The sequence below is a fragment of the Adiantum capillus-veneris genome, chromosome 28 (assembly GCF_014529385.1).
Source record: "Adiantum capillus-veneris isolate H3 chromosome 28, ASM1452938v2, whole genome shotgun sequence".
In the NCBI taxonomy this organism is placed as follows: Eukaryota; Viridiplantae; Streptophyta; class Polypodiopsida; order Polypodiales; family Pteridaceae; genus Adiantum; species Adiantum capillus-veneris.
This window is the reverse complement of record NC_140958.1, coordinates 106,518,935-106,530,938: the sequence shown is the minus strand read 5'-3', so window position 1 is coordinate 106,530,938 and position 12,004 is coordinate 106,518,935. Positions and strand designations below refer to the sequence as shown.

The 12,004-nt window shown below is 44.4% G+C and overlaps 1 protein-coding gene and 1 pseudogene across 2 annotated transcripts in view; both read left to right on the top strand.

Moving 5' to 3' along the window:
* The window catches only part of LOC147421038 (protein OBERON 1-like), a 39,212-nt gene that overhangs the window by 8,335 nt on the left and 18,873 nt on the right, over positions 1-12,004 (top strand). The gene's annotated exons all lie outside the window — the stretch shown is intronic.
* Positions 1,939-7,967, top strand: LOC147421039 (uncharacterized; annotated as a pseudogene). The gene is made up of 6 exons (XR_015186907.1): positions 1,939-2,101; positions 2,365-2,661; positions 4,973-6,473; positions 6,577-6,922; positions 7,048-7,209; positions 7,299-7,967. The product of XR_015186907.1 is annotated as an uncharacterized LOC147421039 (transcript).

Here is a 12,004-nt window from a genome sequence, read left to right as displayed (position 1 = left end):
CTTCCAGTGACTATTCAAGATTATCATGGAAAAGCTGATTTCCACATCATGAAGTTGGGCAATTGCGACGTTCTCTTGGGCATGCCTTGGCACGACAAGACTGATGTGACTCTCCAGGTTTGGAACCGAACCATCACCGTGATGCAGAAGGACAAGCTAGTCATCCTCAAAGTTGGGTTGTCCGAACAAACCCGCGAATGAACTCTCTCTACTTGTTTTTCTTTATAGTTAGACAGTATTGTTTGAAAATTTGTTTGAAATGGATGGTATCTGTTTTGAACTTGTTTTGGTGCCAATTTGAAATGTTTGACTCTAGTTTTAATACTGGTTTCAATGATTGGTGATTTTACTCCCAGGTGGAGTAGTGAGAAATGATGATTGAAAAGTGTTGCTGTGACTCCAGGCCCGGACCTGGATGGTTATGCGGAAGGAGTATTAAGAAGTCTGAGCAGTGGTTACTCTCAGCACCTCCAAACGACGTAGGTTGCGGTCTGGGGGGTGTTTGGTTGTAAAAGGCCTCTATATCTCCAGGCTCGGACCTTTTTAGGTTATGCGGGAGGAGTGATGAGGGAGTCATTGAATATCTCCCGGCCCGGACCTTGTTAGGTTATGCGGGAGGAGTATTCATCGGCGGCTTTATGTTTCTATGTCTTGTAACATGCATATGTGAGCATTTGTGTTGCATTGTGATGTGCCAATCATTGAATATTCCTAATTGGACGAGATTGCCCGGGTATGTAATTTTAGTACATCAAGACACCCTTGGAAGATCAATACGGTCTGGGTGTGATGGCTAATTTTACTACGCCGGAATATCAAGAGTTCCAATTTGGACGAAAGGAGAAGCTAACTCCTTGATCAAAAGAGCCGAAAGGAGAAGCTAACTCTTTAACAAAAAAAAGCAAACTGATTGACCCGCGGAAATTTTTGAGCTAACTTGAGTTGTTTCGCAGATATGCTGTAATCACGGACGATTGCTCTCTCTCAAGAAGGAGAGATGTTACAAATTATTGATGTGTCAAAGCCTTGAAGAAGGGAGCCAACTTGCAGATGCCGGCCGAGGGGCCTAAACCCTAATAAGAACAAGTAACAGAAGAAGTCCTACCAACTTATGGGGACCCTGTCCAATGGGGCCCCAAGTGACATAAAGGATTAAAATAAAGCAGGACCCACACACACACACAAAGAAAGACTTGCGCCAATATTGATGATGTGGCAGTTGTACGGTCAAATTCCGGAAATTGCACTGACATGATGACGTGGCAGGCTGTACGGATTTCTGCGTTTTGCGCTGACTGCTGTATGGAATTTTGTGATTTATGTTGGCAGCTTTTTGGCATTGCTTTTGGACCAGAAGCTTTTGAGTTTGAAGGCTTTTCATGTAAAACTGCTTTTGGGGCCTAGGGCCTTTAAATATGAGGCTAGGGCTCATTCTTTAGCATGCTTCCTGGAGAAGGTGCAGAGTTTGGAGTACCGGCTTGTATTGTGTTGATGCAATATAAAGAAATACTGAAAGGGACGCCAAGGTTTGGGGCCAATACTCTTTGGGGTGGAATTCCGCCACTCCGTGTCGCGTGTCGTCTCTCTCAGCTCAATTGTTATTGAAGTTCTAAAAGTCTCTTCAATCTGTTGTTTTCTATTGGCATGTGGTACCTGTATTGTGACAGTGGGTGACCTTGAGGAGCCAAATGCTGCATTGATAGATCATGACTATGAAATCAATCTAATGTCCAAAAGCCCCAATAGATACAGACCATGGTTGGATGCTTACAACAACAAATAACTTACCTGCAGATGTCTATGGAGCTTGTTTAAATGTGAAGGTGACAATAGGGAATGTAAAAGATGAGCAAAACTTCTTTGTGCAGGAGATGTAAACTTATCCTCTTATTCTTGGAGAGCCATATATCATGGCTATTCGAATGGAGACAAAAGGTCATGGATGATGGCTCAACTTATGCAAGGATAAGGAGTAGAGATGGAAAGCGGGCTGTTCAACTTCTCAATGTCTGTGTGGATCATGAGAGGAATCTTGATAGTCTTAGGGATCAACCACTACCAAAGATAAGTAAAGAATTCAAGGATTACAAGGAGATGAGGGGTTTTGGGGAGGTACCATTGTGAAGCGAGATTGCGATGATACGGCAAGAGAAAGGTTCTTGCTTGATACAATAGGACAAGAAGCTCTCTCTATAAGTTTTTTAGGGTTATCAAAGCATGGGTCAATGTGTTTTACAAAGATTGAGGACATCAAATGAAGTGAATAGCAACATGTACATAATGTATAAAAAAGCTTGAAGGAGAATGGTTTTCTAAAAGATAATGAGTGTATTTCAGATATCTTTGAACATGTTTCTTTTGTAGATACCATGAATGAGCTTAGGAGTATAACGGATTCCAGTGAGTCATGTCAAAACCAGACTGTTGAAGTATGTTCTCTAGAGATGTTCAAGGAGATTGAAGCTTTTGAAGAAGAAAAAGGATTCTATAGCAATCAAACGCCAGAAGTGCGGGTACAAGTTAGTGGCAAAGAAGGTAAAACCAATGGCCTTACCTCTATCACCAAGAGAGCAGATGGAACAAGCTTCTTTGCAGCCAAATCTCAGGGATCGAGGAAAGATTGGGCACAAGTTTACAGAGGAATCCTTAAAAGAAATGAAGGTTGGTTGCGAGGATTTTTAGACCAAAGAAGAAGTGAAGTGCTTCGTAGTTATGCTTTCAAGGCATGGTAAAGCTTTTGCTTTTCATCCACATGAAATAGGTTATGTCAATCCTAGTGTTGTCACTCCTATGGTGATTTTTACTATTCCTCATGTACCTTGGAATCTACGACCAATACCAATTCCAAAAGCTCATTTGCCAAAGCTGATAGAGCTATTGAATGCAACGATTAGCATGGGAATATTGCCTTCGATCCTTGAGCTTAGCCTAGAAGTCAGCCTAACTGTAAGACGATAGGACGTTATCCTCGTCACGTGCAAGGTGCTTGGCCAATTGTGCCTCTTGCTAGGCTTGATACCAATTAATGGCATCATCCAACAAATACATGGATGTTGTCAAAACTAGATTGTTATTGTTTTTCTTGTTAGTAGCAAAGTAAGCGTTAAGTTGATGCAACCAAGAATAAATTACAGATGCATCCATCTGACCATCATACTTACTGAAAGTCAACTTTTCAGTGAGTGGATTGTTGTAGTTGTCGTCTCCACCTTGTCTATGTGATGACTCGCCGGCCTCCTTATTTGGATTACTCTTTGAGGAGAGTATGTGAAGGACCAAGTCTTGTAGGCATCGGTGTCGTGGTGCCCTCATGCTCTAGCTCCATAGCTACCTGCTTTTCTTCAATTGCTATGCGTTGAGCTTCGTGTTCCCTCTCTAGAGCCATGCATCCCTTTCGACTGCGGCCCTTTGAGCCTCCTTTTCCCCTTTCGACTTCAGCCCGTTGAGCCTCTTGCTGTAGCATCATCTCCATCATGGCCTATACCAAGGCCTTCATAGAATTTGGCACAATCCGTGGTGTAGATGGGGACGGAGGAGGAGTCAGAAGAAGACTAACACCAGATGGGGTCCCAAACCCCCCCCCCGGTATTGCTAGAGAGGTATTTGCTTTAGATTGCACAAATGCTAATAGAATGGTCTTAGATGCTGAGATGCTGATGGGATCTTGTTGTAGGTGCTTGGATCTAAGAGGCTAGGTAGTAAGGGCTGAAAACTGAAAACGTTAGGATTTTGGGCTTGGATTTGCAAACTGATGAGGCTATGCACTTATCTGCGGTTGCCGATGTCGAGGGTGCTAATGGCGATGACGATGATAGGCTGAAATCTGAAAACGCTGGCCGAGCTGCTATCTTGGGCTGAAAACTTAAAATGTTGGTACTGATGGGCTGATCGGGTACTGTAGGCTGAAAAAGCTAGGGTGCATTGTTGAAGATGAAAAGGCTGACCGTGGGAAAAACGCCAGGGTTAGTTGAGGGTACTTAGGGCGCTTGCTACCCATAGAAGTATTGAACTGAGCTCCTGGGAGTTTGGGTCGAGCAGTAGCAGGGAGCACTGTGCTCAAGGGTTCCTTTTACTTACGGAAGGGAGAGCCTTCCGTTCCTTTAGTGAGAGAGTGCAATGGACACAAACAAAGTGGAGAACACTGTGAATGAAGGTGCTGAGGCTGAGAGATAGAGAGAGAAAAATACGACACCAGAATGTTGTCAAAACCCTCCTTCGAAGGCCCCACTCTCTATGGCGAGAGCAGTCTACTATTGATTGCACAAATCTCTACAATGCTTTGGACTTCCTGACGATGTCGACGACGATAAGGACGACGACGAGACGAGCTGAAATTTGAAAATGCTAATGGCTGAAATCTGCAAATCTTGTAACTGATAAATTCTGACTCTATGTCGGTGACGATGTCGATGGCGACGATGCGCTGAGAACGTAGATGCTGAAATCTGCGTTTTCCGGGCTGAAACTGCAAACTTCGCGGGATCTGACCGTGCGGCGAGGGTCTGCTCTGCGGGAAAATGAGATTTGCGAGGTTCAGGGTTCTACTGCGATGTCTGACTGCTGAAAACTGAAAACGCTGGTCTCTCCTGAGGTCTTGTCGCGATGAATCTGCAAATTGCTGAGGTTGCTGCCCAGAGTAGAATCCGTACGTACGTACGGTACCTTTCCGTACGGTACAGTACGGCATAAAAAAAAATTTGGGCGTTTTTTGCTCGGACAAATTCCGCTAGGGAGCGCTTCCAGTTAGGCTTATTAGTGTGAAGGGGGGAAGCCTTAGGCTTTTTTAATCGACCACTGTAGCAAAAGAGTCTCTGTTCTGTTACAGAGAAGTCTGCAGAGCAGTGCACAGAGTCTTGCAGAGCCGAGCTACGCGCGTGAAAAGGTACTGCTTCTGCCACCATGCACTTCGTACTCTTCTCTCGCACTCCGTACTTCTCATGTGCGTGCACTCTTTTGCATTTGCAATGTGCAGGATTCATTATGCCGCGTAAAACCAACCCCAACTGGTCGCTCCACACCAATGTTTTGAGGATCATCACGACCACTTCTCAGCAAGGTTTTGGTACACGCTTATGGCAATGCAAGTATTGTGGGGACCAATACACCAGCACTATTACGCGAGTCAAAAAGCACTTGACAGGCATCGGGTGCACTGATCAGATTGGTGCATGTGAGAAAATACCACCACCTTTGAGGGAGCAGCTTATTCAAGAGTATTTTCCTGTTGGTGCTCCTGCTTTGAGAGGTGCTCCCAGCACACAGGATGCTTTACATGATGCTTTTGTTGGAGAGCTGGAGTCTTTAGGTGCGGAGACAGTGGTTGGAGGAGGTTCGGCCTCCATGCAACCCCCTACTTCCAGGAAGAGAGCACGTGTTGGTGGTGAAGGTGAGGATTCCTTGCCACGTGAAAAAGGTACATCTGAAACATCAACGCAGACCACTTTGCCTAGTCGCATCTCTTCTCAGGCTTGGGTGAAAGAGCGTCAGAGGGTGGCAGAGATGGAGATATGTCGCACTCTTATTGAGTGCAACATATCTTTCAATGTTTTGCGCGCAGATCAGTGGAAAAGAATGGTAAAAGCCATTGCACAGGTGGGGCCTACTGAGACATGGACAGGTCTTGATTACACAAAGATGCACACCACTATGTTAGATGAACAAAAGGCCTTAATTGACAAGGCGCTTACGCCTGTGAAAGCTGGATGGAAGGAGTTTGGATGCACCATTATCTCAGATGGTTGGGCAGACATACGCAGACGACACATAATCAATATTCTTGTGTCTTCTGCTTTGGGCACCTATTTCTTGCGTGCTGTGGATGCAGGAAAACTAGGGGAAAAGATCACGGCTGAGTTTATTTTTGGTCACATCAAAACAACCATAGAGGAGGTTGGCAAGGAGAATGTTGTGCAGGTGGTGACAGATAATGCAGCTAATTGCAAGGCAATGGGATTTATGGTGGAGCAACATTTTCCTGGCATAGTGTGGACTCCATGTGCTGCACATTGTTTGGATTTGCTCATGGAGGATATTGGCAAACATTCATGGGTGCAGCCCATAGTTGCAGATGTAGTCAAGGTCACCACATTCTTTCGCAAGAAACATCAGGCTCTTGCTATCTTCCGTAGCCATAGCACTTTGGATATGGTTCGACCTTCAAAAACCAGGTTTGCCTACATTTACTTGGTTTTACAAAGGCTCTACAAACTTAGAGATCCACTACTACAGACAATGGTGGATCCAAAATGGCGAGGCATGTCAAGATCGCAGGATGAATCTACAAAATACTTGCAGAGGCGGATCCTTGATGAGAGCTTTTGGCAGGAAGTGCACGCTCTTTCAGTGGCACTCAAGCCAGTCTACGTCCTCCTTCGATTGACGGATATGGAGGGATCGACCTTGGGACTAGTCTATCATCTGTTTATGCAGATGAAAGACCACGTTTCCAAATGCGATCTGTTGACTATTGATCGGTAAGGGTTCCTCATGTTCTAATGGTTGTAACTTGTCTATTTTAACCATCAAGTCTAAGTTATAACAGTTAACTTGTATTGACAAGTTGTTTTGATATTTCAGCCGATCAGATTTATTGGGATGTGTTGAGAGCCGCTGGACTTTCATGAGCCGTCCCATACATGCGATGGCTGCCATGCTTCATCCTCTCTACAGGTCGCCAGAGCTATGGAGTGATACCTTGCTTAGCACAAAACAATCAGAGTATGTTGGGCTCATGTTTTCAGAGGATGATCAGCTTGGGATAGACAAGGAATTCACCAACTACATGAATGGCATTGACGCTTCTTTCACGAGAGCAGTTTCTTTGAGGAAGGAAGCCACAAAGTATCCTTTGACGTGGTGGCACTCGTATGGGAGAGTTGGTCTTCCCAACCTCTCACGCATTGCTCTTCGTATCCTTTCCCAGGTTAGGAAACTGCCATGCATGATTACCTTGTATATATCATTTTAAACTTCTAACTTCATCTTTATATTACTTGACACTTGTCACTCTCTTGCTGATGATTGCGCTCTTGCTTGATCACTGAGCAGGATTGCTCGGCTGGAGCATGTGAGCGCAATTGGAGTGCTTACTCTCTCATACACACGAAGATTCGAAATCGCCTTAGCACTTCTCAGTTGGAGAAGTTGGTGTATTGCAGAGCCAACATGAGGCTCGTGCGGAGTTACCATTCTTTGGGGCAACCCAAACAGGTAATTACCTTGATGTTGGCCACTGTAAACTCAACCTGCAAGCATATGCCATAAATAAGTCAGTTTAACTTTATTTTACTCTTCAACAGGTTGATGCGACAGAGCTGAAAATGGTAGATGATCCTAGACCAGAGGAGGTGGACCGACAGATTAGAGACGAGCAGGAGCAGATTCTCAGAGAGCTGCATAGAGAGCTCGAGAGCGTGGATCGTCGTGTGACTAGATCACGTGCACAAGCTCTTAGCCTTCCTCTACGCACAGTGGGAGGAGATCCAGACACTGTGAGACGAGAGAGTATTCGCAGGGGGAAGCTTCCTATTCGCTCCATTCGCAGGCGAGCGAATGAAGCTGTCCGGCTCATCCATGCAGAGATTGCTGATATGCCTGAGGAGGCTTGTGGTGCAGAGGTGCTTGTACCAGAGTTGACATATGCTGAGCCTGACCCTGAGTTTGATGAGGAGGGCAATGTCCTTGATGATGGGGGCTTGCTCTCTACCGACGATTCATCTTCCGCATCTGACACAGACTTTTGAGGCCGCACGTCTTAGTGCACACTGGTGACTTCATGCTTTGGAGGACAGGCTGCAGCAGACTTTTATTGTTATTATGGCATTGTAGTATTTCACAGTACTTTGTTTTGGATCTTGATTTAGTTTGTATGGTATATGTCCACTTCTGGCTAATGCCATGGACATGATGTTTGAACTTTGTAGTTGTTATTTGGTCTTATGATTTATGGTCATTGGTTTTCTCATTGAGTATTGAATCTTGAGTCATTAAGTTTTTTGATCAATATGTTCATTTTAAGCATTGCATTGTTAATGAGGCTGAATTTTGAAAGGTCTGTGAACTTAAGTTTAGTGTAATTGTCTTTTTTTACAAATGGTACGTACCTATCACGTACCTAAAGGTTGGTTCAGTACGGAAGTACGTTCCGTACGTACCTAAACCGTACCGTACACTACGTACCTTTCCACCTTGTTGCTGCCTGACCCAAAAAACGCTAGGGCTGAATCTGTCTTCTTCATGCAAAAACGCTAGGGGTTCTTGCTGTCTTGTTGCTGCCGGGGCTGATCTGCAATCCAAATCGCCAGGGTTGATCTGGGTGAAAAACTGTAATAGACTTGGACACTCCAAGTCAAGAATCTATCGTGACAGCACCAAATAACCACTTCAAAATAGTTCACAGCTCACAATTGATTCACACTGGCCCGACGGAGTTCCGTGTCTAGAGGTATTGGCCCCAAAGACTGGCGCCCCTTTCGGTATTTCTTTCTGTATTAATCTGTTGCCCAAGTACAAAAGAGTGGTTGGGTCTCACTCTCAGACTCTGCTTCTAGATGCTCTAAGAAGTGAGAGACCAACTTCACTTATAAAGAGTTACAAGGGATGCCAAAAGCAGAGCCCCAAAAGCTTAAAATCAAAAGCTCAAAAGCTGTGCTTTTCTTTTCTCTCTTTCTTGCCCTAAAATTTAAAGCAAAAGATCTTTCTCTTCTCTCTCTTTCAATTTGCGTGGAAAAAGCACTGTCCAAAAGCTACCGTACAGCCATCGCAAAATCCGCCCGTCCATACTACTGCCACGTGTCATGCCAGGGTTAGGGTTTTTTGGCAGAATTAGGGTTTCTGTAGATTAGGGTTTTTGGTAGAAATTAGGGTTTCTATGGCAGCCACGTCATCACTTTGTGACATACCCCCCTCTTGAAAGCATTGTAATTGCCCTCGATTACGCTTGCAAAACAGACAGAAGCCATAAATTGTCTTAGTAGACACTGACTGTTAGTACCTACGTACTAGGAACACACATCTAGCACATGTACCAATCGACAATCACATCACAGGACATCACTAGACATCGCAGGACATCACATGACATTCAACATTCATTCGGATCTTAGACCATGATTTATCGGCATAGCTAGCAATCGTATCTAGATCTAGTCGGGACCTCATCGATGCCCGATTGAGTAACCCCTATTGCAACCATGTCTATTCGAGATCAATAAGATCAAAATGCTGCAGTCATTTCGTCTATCGGTTCTTGCACTTAAAAACAAGTCAAGAACAAATCAGTTTCATATTCATGAATTCCATTTCATAAAGTCATACAGCAGAATACTGTCAGCTCTCAGTATCCCTGAATGTCACAAACAGGAGCGCATAACAATATAAAATATACTCCGATAAATAGAATTTATCACTTAATACTGAAGCCAAAGGATATAGAGAGAAATAGATAGAGAGAGATAGAGAGTGAGAAGATCGACACAGTACTGGGGACTAGAAGATGGGCTGGTCCCCCCCCCCGTAATAGTATCTTTATTACTGAGGAGAAGTCTATACAAGCACTTGAACCGAACGTATTACCACGTTCGTTCTAGAATACGACTTGATGGTTCCCGGAAGCCTCGACTTTCGATTCCTAGGGCAAAACCCTATTCCAAGGAATTTCCGTTCCTTATTCCAAATCCTTGAGAACCAAGGTTCTCGCCTCTGGATCTCACCTTCCAGACTCAGGGCATGACATCCTGTAACAGACTTGGACACAAGTCAAGAATCAACCGCGACAGCACCAAATAACCACTTCAAAACAATTCACAGATCACAATAGATTTGCAGTGGCCCGGCGGAGTTCCGTGCCTAGAGATATTGGCCCCAAAGACTGGCGTCCCTTTCGGTATTTCTTTTTATATTAATCAGTTCAAATACAAGAGAGTGGGTCGGGATAGACCCTAAGACTCTACTTCCAGATGCTCTAAGAAGTGAGGCCCTCACCACTAATTTAAAGATTACAAGGGATGCCCAAAAGCAGAGCCCCAAAAGCTTGAAAGCAAAAGCAGATTCTCTCTCTCTCTCTCAATGAGAGTCAGTAAAAAGCAAGTTCTCTTTTTCTCTTTCTTTCTCCCAAATCATAATAAAAAAGCTGAGATTTGCGTCGCTCATTTTTTTAAAAAAATTTAGCCTCCGCGATTTTCGGAAATTAAGGTTTTTGGCAGAAATTAGGGTTTCTGCTGTCCGCCACGTCATCACTTTGTGACATACCCCCCTCTTGAAAGCATTGTAATCGACCGCGATTACGCCTGCAAAACCGACAAAAGCCATAAACCGTCTTAGCAGACACTGACTGTTAGTACCTACGTACTAGGAACACACATCTAGCACATGTACAAAATCGACAGTCACATCACACGACATCACCAGACATCACATGACATTCAACATTCACTCGGATCTTAGAGCATGATTTATCAGCAATGTAGCTAGCAATCACATCTAGGTTCAATCGGGACCTCATTGATGTCCGATTGACTAACCCCTATTGCAACCATGTCTATTCGAGATCAATCAAACCAAAATGCTGCAATCATTTCGGCTATCAGTTCCTGCACTCAAAAGAAGTCAAGAACAAATCAGTATCATTATCAGGAATTCCATTTCATAAAGTCATCCAGCAGAATACTGTCAGCTATCAGTATCCCTGAAGCTCAAAGAGACATCAGTGACTTTAGTATCAAAATCGAGGCATCTGTTGACAAGGGAGCGAAGTGACTCCCTTCTTGTGCATCCCACTGCACCAGATCTCCGGCCAAGCTGAATTCTGGGTTCCGTTTGGAGTAGACTATGCTAAACCAAAACATCGAGCCGAGGAGTATCTGCTAGGTCCTCCTCCTCCATCCACTTCGCATCAAATGCAGGAAAGTTCTTGAACTTAACCAAGAACCGCCTTCGGACTTTACCTTTCTTCGTATCGTTATGTGCCAAAATCTGTTCAGGTACAAGGATCTCCTTGTTTTCTTCCACTTCGGGTTGCTCATCAGGCTCCCCATCATCAGGCACATCACCCTTAATAGGTTTCAAGAGATTCACATGCAATGCATTGCGAATCCTCCAAGTATCTGGCAGTTTCAATCGGAAGGAGACATTATTTATCTTGTCAGTGATCTGGAAAGGTCCGTAGTATTGCATACTAAGCTTTGGAAAAAGCCTCTCCTTTCCCTTTTTCTTTCGTAGGCGTGCCTTCTCAAAACGTAAGAGCACCCAATCATCCTCCTTCAATTTCAAGTCGCGACGATGGCGATCCGCTGCCTTTTTCTGTCGTTCTTGAGACTCCTGTAAAGTCTCGCGAACCTTGGCAAAAGCCGTATCCAAATCTCGCGAATATTCATCCGCTTCCAATATCTAATCTTTCGTGCTCAGGAAGGATGGAACCTTCGCAGCAGTTTCAACAATCTCACATGGCGTCTTCCCCGTCGAAGAGTGTATCGTGTTATTGTAGGCAAATTCCACCAAAGGTAAGTTCTTTTCCCATTGAATCTTCTGATCCGAGATACAAGACTTCAATAAATCTAAAACACTGAATTGGCAATCTCAGATTGCCTGTCAGTTTGCAAGTGGAACGATGACAAGAACTACAACCGCGTGCCAATGTTCTCCCAAATTGCCTTCCAAAACAAACTCATAAATCTGGGGTCTCTATCGGAGACAATCGTCTCAGACGTGCCATGTAATCGGAAAATCATCATGATCATTGTGTGTAATCGGGAGATCAAAAATGAAATCCATTTCAATACTTTCCTCCGGGCGGGTGGGTATGGGTAAAGGGTGTAACAATCCGTGTGCCTTATGCCTGTCAAACTTGACCTTCTGGCATACTGTGCACAACTCTTCCACGTCCTTTTTGAGTTATGGCCAAAAGAAGTATCTCTCTACCCCTTTCATGGTGGTAGCAATGCCGCGGTGACCCGTAAAGGGTGGACGGTGGCATTCAGTCATAACCTTTTCCCTCAACGGCTGTGTA